The following is a 22114-nucleotide window of genomic DNA, read 5'->3' as shown; positions in this document are numbered from 1 at the left end:
TCATGTATTAGTATAAGAGTTAACTTTTACATTTTAATTCAAATTTCTAATTTAAAATCTTTAATGAAGAATACCAAATGACTTAAGTATAATAGAGTATAATATATACTACTTTCTTTTAGAAACTTTTAAGTCTCATCCATTTATGTCCACCACACATATTCATTTTTTATACTTAAATGTATTAGAAATTATTTAGAGAGCCAGGAAATAATTAAAATAAGACATATGGCAAATAAAGATACATCATTTTTTTAGTATTTATTTTTATATTATAGTATGCTTGTTATAATTATTAATTATGTATTTTATAATATTGTTTTATGCAATTAGGCTACGACCCATATTGTTAAATAAATAAAATATAATTTTTCTGAATTTAAACGATACTTGGTACTTTAAAATTTAAACATTAGAAATAAATTTGGTACTTATCAATACTTTATGGACTTAGGTATTACGTTCATCACACACGTTCTTTAATCATAATCGTTTATTGCAAAAGTCATTTTAATTTTGATTTATATTTTTGTACTCGGTATATTGGAAAATTGCAGTGGTGGTCAAAATTCTGTTGAAATGAATAATAAATTAATCAAAAACATGTCGTGCAACAAACATCTGACAGTGTTTCAGGTTTCCGTTCAACTCGATAACAAAAGCTATGAACAAAGTTGTAACGCCGCAGTGGGCACGAAGGCCAACAACAAAACCGTCTTCAAGTCTTTTCTTTACGTAAATGATATAAAACGATACACATCTTTGTGAAATTAACGATTCGTTTGTCATCCACAAATGAAATACGACAAAGCCATTTTTTATTCACGTACAAAACATTGCAAATTGTCTTTATGATTTTTCAAAACAAGTTTACCCTGAAGTTGAGAAATATGGGCCGGGTCCTTTATTTAAAGCGACAATAAGTTTTTAATAATAGTTTTCAACGATTGAATTAGTTATAATATGATTATTTTGTTTAAAAACTTATTAAGTAATTGATTTTTTGCTTATTAAATTATGGCATAAAAATACAAAAAGTTTGTAGCGAATATATTGCATATTATACAAAGATTATATTATTATATAATATAATGTTATAAAGTAAAATAATTTTAAAACAAACCGACATTAATACTTTGACTTACTTATATATTTTTTTTAAAAATTAAAATAAAATATATATATGCTTTTATCTAAATTTAATATATTCCATGTGGTCGTCTATAAATCCGAAATCGTTTTTAAGATTAATATATCAAAAAACTCAATTTATATAAATAATAAATAACATAAGGTCTGAATATTAGTTCTGAATAAAGTAAATAACCTTTAAGGTCCAACAAACTCCTAAACTTTTTTCTTTGAAACCATTTAACTTTAAATATATTAACGATTATCTTACATAATCCTTGATCACTGTTAAGAGTAATTAATATGGGCAACAAAGCAAAAAATCTATAAACTTACTCAATGTTTACAAAAGTCATGTATGAGAATGGATTAGTGGAAAATCAATTTAAACAAAAATTAGGCGTTTTAAGATAATTGTAATACATTAATGCCTCTCCCTCGCCCAAAAAAAAAAAGAAAAATATTATTGGTGTATGAATTAATAATTTAAGGTAAGACTCAAGCCCCCCTCCAAATCTACATAAACTATCATGAATATTTGACAGTATGAAAGCTCTATCATGCGCCATTATGACAGCAGTAATCATATATTTTCCTCACAGTATCTTTAATTTATCATAGCTGTGGTGATTGTAACTATCGTGTTTAACGATATCATTATTCAACAATATCATCATGGGACAAGGACTGTGATGATAAGATCAGCGATTAGTTCTATTGTATATATTATGTTGTGTATATTAAACTATATGATATACAAACAGAGTATAGAAAGTTATACTTTATTAAATTATTATACTGTCGCTGTGTATTTTAATGTATTATACATTTTATTGACATATTATTATACGTAAAATATGTAGGTATTAACTAAAATAAAAAAGGTAGGTAATTACATTTTTATCATGAACACGACAAATAGGTATATTTTCTATTATTTTAATGATACAACTATTTTTCTCGAAAAAAGTCCTATCATAAAATTAAATAGGTTTCTTCCTTTTTTAGACAAAATAATTCGTTTTCAAAATCAAGTATACTATAATATTGGTATTTAAATTAAAATCCGAAAATATAATGAATTCTGTCAGTAGAAATAGATTTATAGCAACCAGACAGCCGACCGACATTATTATTAAGTGTCTACCATGCCACTAAAATATTTTTCTTTAAAAAAACATTGAATGATCATAATATTAAATTTATTATACATTTTTAATTATTTTTTAGTTCTCAGATTTGAAAATTAGATCAATAAAACAAAATAGTATTTTAGTATGTGAAATGTAGAATATTGTTTTTAGTGTTCTTACTTTTTACACATATTCATCGCATAAAAAAATATTTATCAATTACTTAGGTAAGTAAAGTAATATTAATTTGTTTATGTGATTAGAAATGAATTATAAATTGCATAATATTATTAGATAATTTTTCTTTTCGGTGTAGCATATTCACATTAAAATAATATGATGTGTACCATGTACACATACAAGAAAAAAATTAATCATACATCGAAATTTGAATACTTAGATTATTTATTTTCCGATAAAAAAATATATAATATACTCCACTAAATACTGAATAATTAATGTAATATTACCTAAAAATCAATTCGTAACTTTATAGAATAACATTATTTATAGGACGTTATACCGAAAGTATCTAACGCTCCATAGATGGCGTTAAGCGACGTATTGCTACAACAGCAAGCTGTAACCACGCCTATTGACTCCGTGGCGGGATCCTCGCGTCGTAGTCGCGGGAGAGGCTGCATTATTATTTCACGGACGGTCGTGTTGAACATTAAGCATCAATGCGCATATGAATAATATACCTTCTATATATTTTTAATGCGAACGCGCTTGCTCACAGTTGTTAATAATTAAATTTACTGTTTGTCTAAATATGTGAGCCAATACATAATGCGTTAAAAATTAAAAATGTTTTTACCGCGTTAAATGGTGTATACAAGGGGAGCGTTTCAGTGTTTGGTGGATATGACACCCTCTTTAGCACATGTTATACATAAATTATTTTGTAATTAACTATTAAGTATAAGAAGGTGATGGGCAAGTGGGTACCTCTCTCTAGTGTACAGTAGATAGGCGTTGAGTGGATCACTGTAATGAATGTGTTAGATTTGAATTCACTGATATTTCATTGTACCTATAAGAAAAACGATTCTGAATAGACTATAGAAATACCATCTGTCAGTTTATATTACTAAGTATATGTATTTCATGATGTTTTTTTTTTATATTTTTATTAAAGTAATTTATTTAACTATTAGTATTGCAGTAGCCAGTAGGTTGGTATAATTTTTGCGAAAAGCATTGAGTTTATAATATTATTAAGATTTATTCATTATTTTAATATTTATATAAGCTAAATAGTATTCACTTAGACACTGATCACTACTTCTCAAAAAAGACAAAACATATGAATTTGTTATTAGTGGTTCCTTTAATGCTCTAGATGTGCAATAAGAAGGGATTTTAAAAAATACGCAATTTAAAAGAGGGCTCCCATTGGGATTTTGTTTCGGAAAATGGAAATGGAATAATATTTTTATTATCATAATAAAATATATTTGTTTGAATAAGATTGCAATTGGTTACAGAAAATAAAATAGTTATTATAATTTGATATAATTTTAGACTTGTATTTAAGTTTGGTAAAATGCATCCAAATTAATGTTTTAAAAATACGAGTAGTTTTTATTAAAGGAATCTTAAGACAGGTTGAATCCACAGATATTATTTAATTTGTACAATGGGCAGCGCCGTACAAGATCAACTATATAATAAATTAATAAATATATTTACTATATAAAATTGAAAGTCTTAAACGCCATACTAAGTCGATTTGTAGTGTCATAGACTACCATTTTAATATTTACTTTTTTTAACCTAACCTATTTTATAAAAATGTCAATTATCTAATTCATTTTTGAATTACGACAAAATAAGAAAATCTATGTTGTCAAAAACTGGTGTTTTGCGTAAAAATTCCTGTTTTCCCCAATTATTTTGAATATTACTGGTCATTTTTAATTTTTACCTTCCAAAAGTTCCAACTAGATTTATATTCCTACGAGAAAATATATTTTTTAATAAATAATATTGATATTTTAAGTACATAACACTATACCATTACTAAATATAAGTCAATAAAATATTTAGAATATTTTTTTAAATATAAGATAAAATGAATGTTTTATAACTAATTTAAAAGAAGTCACATACCGTGACGGAAAATTATATGATTGAAATAATACTGTTATTTAAGATCCAGATTATTTCGACTCAAGGTATAACAACTTGGGGAATGGTGTTCTTTGAAGATAAATAATTTGAGCTTGATAGGAATGTTTACCAATAGACTGTGAATTAAGCCAAGTGCAAACGTTGAATTAAAATTATGAGTAAAAACTAATACAATCTAAAGAAATTTATTTTGAAATTTATGTTAAATAACTAAAGTAAACTTTGTGTAATATAAGTTTAGTGGAATATATTTTTATACTCAATAAACGACAAATTTAAAAAAAATTCAACATTTTTGTATAAATCTTTAAATTTTTTTAAATAAGTTATAGTCTTAATTTTGAATAACTAATGATTAAAAAACGATTAGTATACAGTATACACCAGTTTTGGAACAAACCTTTAACCGTCAAACACAACTTGACCAAATGCCGCACATACATAAAGGAGAGTCAGGAAACTAAAATCTTTATCTACCTGAATCATTCAACTCGTAAAATATCAACAAACTTATTCGACTTATACAAACGAAACTTTTCAGTCTTATATGGTATAGTACCTAAACTAATGTATGTGTGAATGTAAATAATCTCAAATACTATTTTGATGGAATACCACGTCGTTGATGAAATTTAAATTTAAAAAAAGCAATTTTTTATGTCCAACACTAATATTTTGCATATCTACGACTCTACGAGGGTCAATATAGATGACCAAAACTCAAAGTTATTGACAGTATTATATGTTATGGATATATAAAATAAAAATATTACCTTCATAATTTATTATTATTGTCAGTAAACTAATATCAAATTTCTCGCGGAAACACACAGCTTTGATAATAACAGCAGATAATAACGTATTTCATTGAGTTTATATTCTAAAATGTATTTATATTATGTGTTAACCTTAACTTTTTAATCTTAATTTGAATCAAATTCGGGTTTTTTTGAAAAAAAAAAACACCATTTGGATTTGGATATCTGGGAGAATTGTTTATTAGCTGTAAATTGTGTATCTTTTGTATAGGTACATTTTGATGTAAACTATCGAGTTTAAAGTATTTTTTGATATAAGTTAATTGTGTCCAACTTAAGGTACCTATGTATATAATGAACATTTTTAAATTTTTAGTAGTGAGAATAATGGTATTTTCCTTCCTATTTTTCTCACTTGGTTTATACTTAGATAGATTAGTCAAATAAGATTAGTGTAATAATAATACATAATAGTATTTTAATCAAGCCAAATTGAATTGAAACTTTGGTAATCAAAGTCAAATTTTTTTTAAATGAATAAAACTATTACAGTTAAGAATTTAAAAGATAGTTGCTTCACAGATTCAAATTTAATTATTTTGTTGATGTTATGTTTATTTTTATTTTTCGTATTATGCTTGATTTTGTCACATTATTTATGTTACAAATTATAAATATTTTAATGTCTTTAACGTTGAATATAATATTTTTTAGAAAAGAATAATTAATTAATAAACTGTTTAATTATTAGTGAAATGTTGCGTAATTGTCTATGGTGTGAATTATTGTTATCAAATTATCAAACATAATATATTTTAACGATGTAACATTAATGTTTACTATCATTTTTTTTAAATATTTAAAAGCAATATTTTAATCCGTCAATTTTAATATATTTTATTTTTTTCTTTACGAAAATGTTAAATAATTTCACTCATTCATGTAACTATCAACGAACTTATTAATATCTAGATTATAGTTAATTCATTAACAAATATTAACGATTGGGTACTTAAATCATTAAATTTATTTTTAGACTAACATCATAACATTATCGGGTGCTTTTATCAAAATGTAGCTTACCTACTATTTTTAGATTTCTGAGGATTTTTGAGGGTGTTAAAAGTTTGTGTTAATTTGGTGAAAAATCCTACCACTAGAATATAAATACATAATGCACAATATTTTCGTATTATATGTCAAAACCAGAACTTTAATATAATATTAATAAAACATTTAGTTTTTGAAATACAAATAGTTGAAAACATAAACGATATTTTAGGTATATTTTATTATTCCATGCATATTATCTGGGTTGCACGGACAACAATCACTAAACAGTTAATAAACCAATAATGGGATAATGGTACCTTAAACATGATTTAGTGCCTCATGATTGGTCCATTGAATTTTATAGAACCATTAAATAAATCAATTTTCCATACAAAGCTAGCTACCTAGCAATAATAATATATTGACTTTGAGAAAAAAAATAATTATCAACAATGATTATTGATTCGATATTGAAGCAAGTTGTGTTCATTACAGCTGATTTCATTGAACGTATACCGTATACCACAAATCTATTACCTGCACTAACAAAGTCAGATTTCATCATATAATTTGTATTACCGGCTATATATATATAATGTAAGAGGAGTGACCAACATGAATATGTTCGCAAACCACATGGATGAATACTACAATACCATGGTACAAAATGTTTACAAATAAATTTTATATAATTTGATGATAAATTGTTATAAATCTGTACCAAAATAATAATAATAATAACAGGTAGATTTTGATTTTTTAAAGATGCGAGGCTTAAGTTGGCCACTCTTAGTATATTCCTGCCAGCGGGTGGTTTAATTGGTTGATAAATTTGTTAAATTGCGTCAATTCTTGATGCTAGTTTAAATTTTTGTCATCTTTATTTTATCGAGATCATTTGGATTTTAATCATATATTTGTAATACTGTCTATATTATATACAAATAATAGAAGTTACATAATTGTCATTGAAGAAGTAAGATTTTCAAATTATGCGTACACTGCTTGTATAGTTATACTACTATATCTTAAAGATAGCCATAGCATAAGTCTACATTCATAAATATCTGGCTTTCTTTTAAAAAAATACTTCAATACGTGTAAGTATTTATTATTTTAATTTTTAGTACGTACTTAAGTGAAAAAAATCTTTATAATATCTCAACTTTAAACTTCAAAACGATTTTTTTTTTAAATTATACATTTTGAGTTGTGGTAGTAGGCACGTCTTGTCTTAGATGTGTGATATGTTAAGACGTATTTTCTGATTAATTACCCCATGATAGTATTTTTTATTGTCAAAGTACCAATTAAAACAAATGATTTTGTTAAAACACATTATTTTTGTATGTCAAACTAGGCTATATTGATTTTTTTAAATATACGTTTTGTTTTGGAAAATACTTTTGATGTAGGTATAACCGTACTATGCCATGTAGTTAAAGTGCACTGATAGTTTCACGTAAAGCTACATGTAATTCGATTTAAAACTGGACGTCTATAGATTATGTACTTTGCGTTTATCTAAATTGTAGAATGTTCGTTTACTTTGCTAACCAATTGGACAGAACACTGCCTACATTACATCGCTTTAATAGCTTATAATAATGGAATTTATATGTGGATATACACTATATACACTTCTTAAACGCTGTTCAATATATTAGTATTTATAGTATAATAAGTACCATTAATATATTAAGTCTTATTTCTTATTAACATTATACTTTAATGCTCATATAAATTAATTTTGTTTTAAAAATTAAAAATTAGTTGTTTTTTTGTGAATATCACAAATTTAAGAATATTTGTGGTATGTATCACTGTTAAAATTGATTAGATTATTAGCATAATTTATCTACCTACCTGGAAATTTCACATCTGAATTTTAAAAATACAATTGTATAAATTGTAAAAATTTTCTATAAATCATATTGTTTTGAATCCTGTTTTTTTAATAGAAAAGCTGAATGTACTTGTACTTAATATTTAATATATAATTATATAATTATTATATCAGTGTTTCTTAAAGTGAGTTATAGAACTTTCTAGGGGAAGGAGTATATCTGTACTGAGGAGCATCGCATTATATAAGTGGGTGGTGACTATTTCTGTGCAATTTTTTTCATTCCTCCAGCAGTCGCATTATCGTTAATATGTTGTACAGCAATGTACGACTTATAATATACTGTATGTAGTTATAATATATTTTTAGAATAAATAATTATTATTAACGAATTTCGTATCGAATATGAGTTTTGAAGAGAAATTAGGTGCATACATCTAATTAGGATATTATCAATTGTATTTATACCATATTTACTAATATTACAATAATAAATTAATTTGTCATTGTATATTTAAAATCTTTCTACTTTTCGAAACCACTCTAACTTAAGTTGTCACATAGATTAAAATTTTTTAAAATTTTATCACGGGTGATGTAAGATTTATGAACATCAAAAGGGGCGTTGAGTAAAAAAAAAATTGGGAAACTATGTATTAGATATTTTAACCCTTCGTACAGCTATACAAAACATGTATATATTTTAAAATACATTCTAATAATAGGTTAGTAGGTATTTACTTTTTATGATACATATAAATATTAATTATTACATTAGTGATAGAAATTCTCATAATATACTAAGCAAACGTAATATTCTATGAAAGTTCTTAGTATATATTTATCGTGGAGTAATATATATTTACCTATGGAGTTTTAACATATTATATATTATATTATATTTAAATCTTAAAAAATTATCTTACTTGATACCCACAAATTGAGTAAAATGTTGACGTCTTAACTAATATGTAAGATAAAGAAATCATAAATATTTTTAATTTTGTTTTTTAGTATTTGAAATTGAAAAAAACTCATTTATTTAATTTAAAAAAATAATTGAAATGTAATAAATTGAAAGTGTAGTTATAGATTAATAGGTCAATATGTAAAACATAATTATTTTAGTTAATAGAAACGTATTAAATATTACATATAAGAAAGATGATTTTAAATCGCACTTCTGTTTTATTACAGCATATGATTTATCAATATAAGTACTTTTTTTCGTTCTAAAATTCATATATGTTTATATTATATTACATAGTCTATTATCAATAACAATACGTATAAATGACGGTTAATTGATAATCCTTTGATCCAAGTACTTAATAAGTATAATAACTTCTTAACATAATTTAACTTATAATTTTGATAACAAATTGGATTTGTATAGAATTAATTTCGTGTCGATCATAATTGATTTTAATTAACACATTAGTGAAAAATATTCACATTTTTAATTACACAGTATAGTATTTATTTTACTAATGATTGTTTATTTATTAAAGTCTATATAATTAGACCAAAACAGATAAATTCTTGAAATGTTGTATTATTATGTTTTATATAAACGTATTTATTTTTAATTAGGTATCATGCTAAATATTATATATTTTTTTTTGAAAAATATAAACTGTTGAATATAAAAAATATTTTAAACAAATAAATTATATTTTTTATACTGATATAATACTAATGACATGTTTCATTTAAATAAAAACTCAAAATATCGAAACTCAAATTTAAAATAAACTTTGTTGGTTTAAGTTTTTTTTTATTGAAAAATTGCTTTTATTATCACTCGAAGTTTAAAAAAGCGGAGTGATGTACTTACCAGAAATTCGTTGATATTAATGATACAATTATTAACTACTTATTTAAAATTTAGTATTTATGGAATATAGAAAAATCTGAAATGCAATCATTATTGTAAACATTTAATATACAAGTAAGGTTTATAATAAATTTATAAATTATAAAATATGATTTGATAATTGACTTAATAAATTGTGTTTTGAAAATCTTTATAAATTTTATTTACGTTTGAATTTATTTAAATATATATATAGTTGTATATGAATAATTAAAACTTAAAAGTAAATAAATTATTAATATGTTATTGACATAACTATATTTATTTACTACGGCAAGCGAGCTGTCACTATTATTAACTATAAATATAAAAAACTGTTCAAATTTGTCGTTTTAAATCGATAGATATACTACTATGGAAATAATGTATATATTTTATGTTTCATAATAAATCCATTTAAGTAAGTTATCAATATTCCATAAATATATTTATTTATCATCCAACAATTTATGCAAAGTACAAATCTAAATTGTAATGTTTGGTATTTCTATTTTTTTATTTTGTTAGGTACTTATTATATTTTGAAGATAGAAATAATTTCTGTTGCTTGTGCATGTAACACGGTTAATAATGTCGTAAGACAAATACCTATTATTAAATGGAATGTTAATAATATTTTTGAATACATGAGAAGTATTCGTGTGCAATTAAATAACGATGATATTAAAACAAGAAGCAACAGTTCTTACAGTATAACTATTTGTATTAATAATTATATATTTATATCTTAACTATGGTATGATGAAATATTGTTATTACATTGTAAAAAATTCGTGAAATTCATAAAATAAATTTAATTTTTTAATAAAATAAAAAATAATAATTACATACTCTTTCCTATTAAATATTAGAAAAAAATATATTGCATTTAGGTTACTAAATAAATATTTTTTTTTTCGTAGATAGCAATAATTGAATTTTAAGTAATTTTTCCTATTTGTTTTTTCTTTGTTACAAAGCATAGAATATTTATATTTGGTTTTAAACTTCGTATTTTATATTAGTTTTTAAAAATGTATTATATTAAAATATTATACAAAGAAGTAATATATATTATCAAATTTAGGTTCACAATATTATAAAATCTAAAAAGACATACTTTTCCATCAGAGAATATATTTATATACAAATAAATAAATAAATAAATAAATAAATCCCCACAATAAATTTACTCGTAAATAAGTGAATATAGAATATTTTAAACATTAATCAACTAATATATGTAAATAGTAACACACGTGTTGTACATAGATTTGATTAGTAAACAGTTTTTGTATACCACGATAAATGTAAATTTCACGTATACACGTGAAATGGGAAACTTTAGTAGTGTGATATAAGCAGTTTTATTTTAACCACATACTGTAACATCCGTGAATATTATTATAGTTACATGGTTCATAACGTTGTTTTGAGTTTATAACAATAGGTAAAAATTTGAAATAATAATAATATATTGAAATTTATAGTATTGGGTAGGTACCTAACCGATACTGACTAATGTTAATTATTCAATAACTTTTAGAAATATTATGTAGTTAAAATAAATCTATTCTTATTTATTTCAATTTTTATTTATATCAAAACAAGTAATGTATAATTATGATTTAATGGTGATTTATTTTTGAACTATAAAACAAAATGTTTGTTTAATAATTTTGCAGTAATAAATAAAATACAAATTTAAAGTTTGTTATTTTTATTCATATGTACAACATACATTTAACAATTTAAATATATTGGTAATTATAATAGTATAAATGTATGAAGTAGCACTAATGACCATATATTAAAGTGAGTAAAGATCAATTAAAAACAATAAATATATAAAAATGCTGTACTGAAAGTTATTCCGAAATATGGAAAATAATATTGAAAATTAGGTAAAATACTGAAACAAAATTTTAAAATGTTAAATTTTAATATTGGTTAAAAAAACATAAAAATCGAACATATTACATCGTAATATAAATAATAATAAAAATAATGCTACTCTGATTTATCCACAATCTTATATAGTTATATTTTCATAAAATTATTAAAAGATACTTTAATAATTAATTTAAATATAGTTTTTAAGTAATTTAAGATATAACAGATGTTATAAATTTATTATTGAAACATGCTATTTATTACTTGTGTTCTTCTTCTCTTCGTTCCCTTTACTCTTCGTCCCAATTATAATCGTACGCACAAAGTCAGCTACTTTTAGCTATTAATTGTGTTAAATTTTAATACGGAGCATTTTATAATTATATTATCTGTTTTTAAATATTATTTAATTTTTATTTAATTAAATGTTATATTTATTTATTCAATATTTTGAAAAAAAAATTGGAAATGTATCAAATTAATTTTGATTTTTATGAAAGCGTGTTGTCTTATAAATTACTATAAATAATAAATTACAAACATACAAACAATTTTATAGTCTGTTATATCCGCATGTATTATTCCGTCTTACTGACGCACAACATACCAAAATGTACTTAAAAAATATTTACAATTTTAAAATAGAAATTATACGCTTTAAAATAAAAATATCAAAATATTCAAGATGTATAAAATAATATAATGTTATATAACTTATTAATATTCTTTAGATCATATTTTTACCTTTCAATTTGATAATAGATCAGTTCATTCTAATATTAAAATTCAGATTCAAAAAACGTTAAATTTGACATATTATGCATTAGTAAAACGGAGACAACACATTTATTGGGTATAACGTAATGTACAGAATTAAAAATATAAAAAAGAAATAAGTATAAAATATATATATTTATGTATGTAATATAATTGTACTTTTATATTATGTATTAGATTTTCGAGATATAGAAAAAAAAAATTATGAGGACATATTAATTTTTAAAGTATTTTGGCAAAAAATTGTTTATCAACATTTATAGAAAAAAAAAATTAAATGTATCAATTAAAGCTCAAAACATATTAATAATTAACATATATAGTTAGTAGTGCTAATACGGCGTAATACTATATTATACATTTCAAGTATTTATGGTTTTTAAATTTTAAATTATCTTTGATAAAATAAAAATTAATCTTGCAAAGAATTATAGTTTTGCATTAAAAATTCTCGTTTTCCCTAATTATGTATTTAAAATAATTATAAGTGTTCAATTTTGTCCTAAAAGAACCCATTAGATTTACTTCTAATAAAAATAATATACATTAATCGCTCCATTCAGAATTTAAAATGTACTTGCAGGTACATGTACTCAGATATAAGTTGATTAAATATTTAAATGTTTATAAATTCTATAAAGATTAACCATTTGTTTTCGTTAGGATTTTCCTTAAATTGATGATCGGTGATCTTAATAGTATTATTGTTACGTAGAAATCCACTTCATCAGCTGTTCCCAAAGTTTAAGTTTTTAAAGATACACTACGGCAAGTCTTACATATTATAATGTAGAACAAACACTAAACACACGGTGATACTGTTGCACATTATATTATGTTGCTATAGTGATGATATTACAAAAATGTATTGCAATTTTGAATGATTTTTTCCGACCGTTATAAAATTATATTATTTTATATTAGTGTAACGTAAATGTTCTTTGTTCAATTATATCGGAAAAAAACAAATTAATAATGTTGCCAAATATAATTTATTAAAATAAAATATACCTTAGTATGATAATATTTCTACTCAATTTAAGTCTTGCTACTTTACTTAGATTTATAAAGTGTATATAACTGCATATAAAATATTCTGACAATTTAATATTGATTTTTTTTCCCAAGAAATCTGACCATATACAACAATACATAGTTATAACATAAAATAGTTTATTATTTGTAATTTTTTTATGCATAAAGTTTTTAATCATTATATTTTATATTCTAAATTCTGGAAAAACTTGATTGACAATTATTGATTAAGAATTAAGATTAATAAAATATAACAGAAGTTTTGAGTTTAATTTATTACATTTTTGTATAATTTGTAAATACTAAAGTTGTTGCTAATTGTGAAATTTATGTAGAGTACAACTCAATTTTAACGATTTTAGTTGTTTTTTGTGATTTAAAAAGTATAAATCGTACGGACTTCTAATTGTTTACTATTATAAGTATATAATATTAGTTTCAATAGGTTAAAAGGTTAAACCATACACAATAACATTTTAAAAATATTTATTATAATTTTGATCTATTTTTATATTAAGAACTTACTGACAGCGTCTTTCTATACATCGGTATTCACTTAAAACTTATAAGTCAATAACATTATTATTCGACTTATTCGATTAAACATTAGTATAATTATTATTGTTAGAATATATTATCATATATTATTACATGTGATAACCCTATATTTTTTTTAAAAGTTAGCTCATCCTACCACATCTACTAATAAAGGAAAAATAAGCTATATAATATATCCTTATAAATTTAAAGGTTATATTTCCGCCCAGAAACATGATTTATCATTGAATGAAAATTGAAAACATCTATCGCAGTGACTACTCAATAACTAAAACCTATTATACAGCACTACAGAAGAATCATTTTTTTTTATTGGGAGATACGTAAGTTAATAAATATTTATAATTATAATAAACTGTTCGCTGAATTAAAAAACGCAAGATACATGAGTTAAATGATATATAGGTAGATTAACCAACATCTTTATCAAAACACTTTAAAATAATATGTATTATCATTAATAATCAGTAAAGCCAGCGAATTAAAACATTCGATTATTTTAACGCATTAGATGCTAACATAACAACACTAGTAATTCATAATTATGACATAATAATTTATCATCAACAATTCATACCAATAATAATTTTACTTATCAGTCGTTCATCATTTGTCAAAACTCATGTAATTTATACTAATATCACTAAAGAATTTAGCAGAATTTAATTATATTAATTTGAATATTAATATTTATTATGAATTTATTGGTATTAAGTCGTCCTCGATATGCTTTTTATTATTTAATTAATTAATACGTCAATTCATTATTACACACTAATGCGTGATTATTATATCGAGGTTAATATATAAATAAAACAATCCTTGCTACTTACTAGTCGCTATTATGATAAAATCAACTAAAATAATAATATATATATTATAATAATATAATACGATGTAGGTAATTTTGTAACATTTCTCATTGGCATTGTATATAAAAAAAAATCCTATAATACCACAGAAATAAACCAACGTAAATTTTATATCTTATTCGTTTTTTTAAAATTTTTACTTCCAAGAAATATTATTAAGTATACTATGTCACTATTATACAAGTTGTCAGATAAGATAGTAGAATCACAAATATAAATTGAATAATATAATATAGGTAGCAGCTATATATATATAATATGTATCATCTAACAAACAAAAGTTCAAAGAACAAAATATACATACTCTAGAAATAAACTTTACGATTGTATACATTACAAGTTTATTTTGTTATTTATAACTAAAGGAAATACTTGAAGCATCTAATAAATTACTATAATAAAATACATCAATCAAATGAATCTCATTAAAAAAAAATCACTAGATAGTCAAAATAATTAAAAAAAATTCCCAATTGTTCCAGTTTATCAGAATTTCTTAATCCCAAAAGTAAATTAATAAATAAAATAAACAGGCAAAAATTTAGCTAGAACACATTATTACAACTAAAATCACCCTCAATACATCATGGACTAGTACTGTAAATAAAAAACATAAAGCATAGTTAACCTCCGACGAACTAATAAACTATCAATAAACTCTGAGATATAGATACATAAAGATAATTAAAACATAATTTTTGACCACATTAATTTTACTTACAAATAATAATAATATATATATATATATTATATATATAATATATTTTAATATACACCAACTAGCCTTCAATGTTCTACAAATTAATTATAACTAAATTTCAGCTATTAAATATTATCAATTTTTCCTAACAAATGCCCAAAAACGTAAAATATACACAAGAATAAAGTTAAAGATCATAATTGTATAATATTGGCTAATAGGACTTAATTATGGGTTGTCTATACTTGAATTGTACAATACAAGTCATATTGTATGCATTGAATAAGTAAATAAGTTAATAGACAATTATTCTAAAATGAGTCTACACTATTGAAATTTGTTTAAAATTAAGTGGTTGGTACTCTATTCTAATAATTATGCGTTTACGATAATCTACTTCAATATCAATAGAAATGTGAAAAAGTAGGTAACAAATAGATTAAAATGATAAAGAAAAACTGTTAATCGTAATATTTACTAAAAAGCGTTTAATGGCTAATTATTATACATATTATAATAATTCACACAGTCTAATATTGTAGTATATTATCGTATTCGTATTGCACTATTATCGTATTAAAAACTATATAAATATAAAGAATCGAATTGTAAATACTTTTTGGTATCGAATACCTAGATATTTTTTATTTTATAATAATACAAATAAATATTAATTTATATGTATTACCCTTTTTATTATTATTTCTTATTCTTCAAATAAGTATAATAATTTTTTAATAGCGATTTATTTAACTCATACGTATCTAAATCACTTAAACTTGTCTCATTTTCGATTTTATACAAACCTTTTTAAGTACTGCTTATATTTAATTTGACGTCAAGTTCCTCTTATGATTAAATTAATAAAAATATAAGAAAGTTATACATAAAACGAATATTTTTAATGACGTTCTTTATTTTTTAATACATTACCTACAAAAAAAAAAATAAATAAATAATAAAATAATAGTAATAATCAATTGAATACAAAAAACATTGTATCGTGTCTCTTGAGATAAAAAACAGACTTTAAATTATATTATTACTTGACATGTTTTAATATTATATTTATTATTTACTATTTATAATATTTTCTGTATCATAAAATACATGCTATTCCTACGGAATATTCAGTAAGTATTGTATTCAATTATTTTTCATCGTGATTTTGTAAAATTGTTCATAGTTTTTTTTTGTATATTAAAGGTAGTTTATAAGAGGATATAGAAAATGATACTTAAATGTATGTATGTATAAATGTATACAAGTATAAGTTAAAAGAGAAGAATGCAATATATTATCACAGATTACGTTTGAATATTCTTCATAAAATAACTCAAAAGAAATTTCGGTGTATAAACTGTTACATTGATATTAGTATATTGTTACAGTACCTATAGCGCATTGTACAAGTTCCTATGTGACATATTGATTTTACTTTTATTTTTATTTTTTAGTGTTTATTATAATATAATAATTATAATTTAAAAAAAAAAAATGTTTTAATACCTAATAACATATAAGATATTACGCACATTTTATACTTAGGTTTATGTGATTAATTAATTTACAGTGCATGCGTAAAATAATGGAGAGAACCTGTTCGTTAATAGAACTCCTAATGTTAGTTTACATAAACTCATTTAAATTTTAAACTCAATTTATTTTTTTAAATAAAGTATGAAAGATTTTAATACAGATCCATAATATACTAGTACATAATGGTTTAATAATATTATAACCATATACCTTATATAAAATATACCTAAAAAATACCTTATATTAAATTTCGCTCGTTAATGAACTAGGTTGATTTGTAAATAGAAAACAGCTTTTATAGGTTTGATGGTATATTATATACATATTTAAAATCTAATTGTTTTTAATTTTTACATTTTCACATCTAACTTGAACATTTCAGGTGGAAAGAAAATATTCTCCTTGTTTAAAATAGCTTAATATAAAAGGGGTTTATTATATTACAATATAGTTTAATAGCCGTAATGATAACCATGCGTATGAAAACGAATGAATAATTAATTTTTGTTTTTGAAATACTTGAATGGTACTTATATATTTTTTAAATGTTGGTATAATTTTATATTTCTGGGAGTTCAGTTGGCTACATTTGTATAGTAGATGTGACTCAGAAATATCTCTTATGATCCACTTAAGTACAAAGTACAAACTTAAACCAATTTGTTATCAGAAACACCCTCAATTATCTGAAGACAAAAATGCTGTGATCATAAATGTTTATCTTCAGATAAAAAAAAAAAAATAATAAAAAATATGCACCATTGGAAAACTAAAACATTCATTGCAAAATCTAAGTGTTCTAAATGTACGTGTAAATAAAATATATCCATAAAAATCAAATTATGAGCACACCATTAAACCATCAAAAATATATTTTTTTAAATTTTAATTACTAACAATTAGTGTAAAGAAGAAGAGAAATCATACATTTCTGATCAATTTTATTTAGCAAACAAATTAATTACAATTGACATGTATAAACACACTTTACTACGATAATATTTTAACTCATCTTAAATGAAGTAATATTTTTTTTATTAAAGAAATATTAACAAAACTGTTTATATTATTATCTTAACTTTTAAACGAAAAAAAGTAGATCAATTAAGTTATTTATTTTAATTTGAATATAATAATATGTTGATGTAATTTTTTCAAAAATATTAAACCTATTATATTATTAGTATTTAATTATTATAATAATATATATTTATACCATATTATATACTTATATAATTAAAAATGTAATAATATCTTTCTGTAAATACCATAAAACAGTAAAAATTGGTGCATAGTATACATAGATAATATCTTAAAATAAAACAAAAAAAGTAATTGTCTATAGTAAAAATCATAATAAAATACCTACTTAAAAGTTTTAAGTTCCCACAAATAAAGTTTGTAAATTATAACAAAACAATTAACACCGTTATTTATTGTTTAAATAAGTATTTTTATCCGAATTTGTACTTGAGTCTATAAAAAACAATATATTTTAAATTTTATGGTTTCTGTGTGAAATACTTATAAGGAATTCTTTATTAAATATTTAAAACTTGGATATAAAGAGAAAAGTTTTTTATGAATTTCTAACTAAAAATAACTTGTACATTTTAGGGTTTTTGACCAATATTGTAAAAATTTTAACTTCAAATGTATATAAAAAATTTTTCCCATGTATTTTATATTTTTATACAGATTTAAGAACAACTTATGTGGAATTTCATATTATATATTTAATAATTTTGTCCCAGTGAATTATTTTTTAACGACAATATTATGGGAAAAAAATGTTCCTGTCTGTAAAAAGTTCAATTAAAAAAAAAAAAATTTGAAAATGTTATCAATGATAACTTATCATATAATGAAAATGATAATATAAAAATTTTGGGAAAATTTCAAGCATCTACAGTTATTCGTTTTTGCGTTACACAAAGAAACAAAATCGATTGTGTCAAAAATTGGATTTACGTAAAAATTCCCGTTATCCTTAATTTTTTGTTTATTTTTCCCAATTATAAAAATAAGTACTCTAAAATTTTAAATGTGACCTCTATAAAGTACAAACTATATTACATTTTATATCTAAAAACCACCCTCAAAGTTGAAAATTGAAATATTTTATCGACTACATAATATTATGAATATTATGATGTACACATACCCACACCGAAAATTAAAACAAACATCGTTGCAAAATTAATGCATTCATTACTCCGCTCAGAATCTAATATTAAACATATGAAATGTAAAGTTCATACATTTTTCAATTTAAAAATATATGTATAGGATGAAGTGTTAATTGGATTTAATTAGGGTTGGCATTATTGTTAGAAAAAAGAGCTACATATAAGAAGTTGAACTGATAGAAAAATATATTTTTTTAATTTGAATTTAATGGAGAAAATTGCGGGAAAATTGATTATTTTATTATGATAATATAATTGACATGAAGTAATACGGTTCCCATTATGCAGCATTTTATTATACAATAGGGACTAGGCCGACTAGGGACTCTAATTGAGTCACAAATTTAGCGAGTAATTAGATAGTTAATTATTTTTAGTTCGTTATCTTGTGTATAGCACAATAATGACAGCATGACGAAATGTGAAAATAGATTATTTTTAAAAACAGGCAAAGAATTTCGGGAGATTTTCCCGTTCATGATTATTATTTAATCTTAATAACGTATGTAGTGCTTTTGATATGATAACACTATTTTTGATGTAAATCATAAAGTATTTTTTAATTACAATATTTAATACTTTTTCAGACAAATAAATCTTTGACTGCGTAGTGAAAGTGTTTGACTAGTAAGTACTTATGTATAGTGAATATAGGCACTAGAGCTAATACTAATACATAGTGTTAGTGTTACACACTACTATAATACCACTACTGCTATGTAATTCATAGGTCATTAATTATTGGACGCTCATTAATAGTAGTTTGGAATCTTGTGTTCAATAATGCAACGTAATGCAATAATACTCTATATAGGAACGTTATACGGAAAAAGGCATAATAATATATTATAACTCTTAACTATGATTAAATATTCAGCGAATATTATAATTTATAACCAAACCTTTACCTTAAATTAGTGAACACTGCTTAATAAATGCTTATAAGATTTATTATTTTAAACAATACTTTTATTTTATTATTTAATCATACTAATAATACAAACACAAACAATAATATAAAATATAATTTAGGTTTGACTAACAATTAACATAATTTCAACATAATAAGCCAACATAAGCCTATTATTATATATCAATATATTAATCAATGGACTTAAAAATTAATTACTATAATAATTCAAATTAAAAATTAAACTTTGTCATGAAAATATTGAATCACTTGATCATTCATGAAATTAAATTATCTCTTGGATAAAATCATTTGGAAATAAATACTCTGGAAAATGTACTATAACAAGTACCTGTATAACTTAATTAGCTATTAATATGCTTGTAAAAATAAATTGGTATTTTTTGGTTTTTTCAATGGTAAAGAATAGTACTATTTAGAAATAAAATGCCTAAATAAATAAATTAAAATATTATATTTTTATATACAATAATATAACTAGTTGTATTCTTTACTATTATTTACCTGAATACTATTTATTATAAACAAATACAAAAATGTTCTATAATGCAACAAGTATGATAGAAATAAAACTAAACAATTAAAATTGTTATTTTTTTTGTTTATTTTGGATTTTGAAAGAAGAAAGAGAGCTAAAGAAATTACAAACACGTTTGTATATAAATTTTGAACCTATTAATTTATTGATTTCCATATTTTTTTTTAGGCATTTAAATAAAACATAAAGCTATAATGTATATTATATAATTAGATTGTAATTTGAACACTAAATTTTTATTTATTTTAAATAATTTTCCAAATATTTCCTGCAATTTTTAAAAATTATCTAAGTTAGAAACTCTAAAATACTATAAACTATAAATCAATAAAATAATAAGTAATCGGAAAATGTTTAAACACTACTGTAAAAATATGAATTTGTAAACTAAATTAAAATTAATCTACTTAACCATTTTACTCAACTATGATACTGATTTTAATCTTTTAATTGTAAAAATTTAATTAATGTTTGCCTTCAAATACCAGTCAATTTATTTAATACATTACATTTTAGTTTTGTTGAGTATTATACATTAAAGGCAATGTTTATTCCACCTATTTTATATTCTTACCTACAATCCATATATGGAAACTCCAACAGTACCTTTACCTTAAGTTTTAAGTGTCTTAAGGACTTAGCCTTTCAACATTAGTACATAACATACATTGTATCCGTTGCGATGACGTATGTTGAAATTACTAAAATTGCCATTAGTTGATTACACGCATTGTTTAATATTACATACAGAGTAATTTTATATTTTTAACAACTAACTTTATAGTTTTAAATTTCAGAATTTTTCGGCATACTACATAATACGCGTATATTTATTATATTTAATACAAATAATTATTTAAAAAAATATGATTTATATTTTTTTAATAATAATAAAATAAATAATTTTATATTATTACCTGATTTTTTTTCTGTCGGAAAATACACTGAAAATAGGTACTTGTAGTTGAGTTTAGGGGTACTTTGGTTGCGTCGCGTAAAAATAGTTAAACGAATTCTGACCAACTTTATTGGTTATATTCTATTTTATTCTTATAGCTTTACAATTCTGTTAGAATTTTGACCTCCACCGTCACCGTTTTTCAATCATCACAATCCTGGAATCTATCCTCCCAATCTGTCACTTCCAGTGTTTCTGTTAGAAAATAGAAT

General features: G+C 22.6%; 1 protein-coding gene across 2 annotated transcripts in view; it reads right to left on the bottom strand.

The window, feature by feature from the left end:
- LOC132930430 (neuropeptide F receptor-like) overlaps window positions 1–22114 on the bottom strand; it is a 60643-nt gene that overhangs the window by 19290 nt on the left and 19239 nt on the right. The window contains exon 1 of one of the 2 annotated variants that reach the window (XM_060996305.1): window positions 8984–9134. The exons of the other annotated variant lie outside the window; for it this stretch is intronic. The gene's annotated coding sequence lies outside the window, so the exon portion shown is untranslated. Of the gene's footprint in view, window positions 1–8983; window positions 9135–22114 lie in introns of those variants that run through there. 2 annotated transcript variants of the gene reach the window in all.

Source organism: Rhopalosiphum padi, chromosome 4, assembly GCF_020882245.1.
Source record: "Rhopalosiphum padi isolate XX-2018 chromosome 4, ASM2088224v1, whole genome shotgun sequence".
NCBI lineage: Eukaryota > Metazoa > Arthropoda > Insecta > Hemiptera > Aphididae > Rhopalosiphum > Rhopalosiphum padi.
Note: the sequence above shows the minus strand (reverse complement) of the source record. Positions and strands in the feature narration are given on the sequence as shown.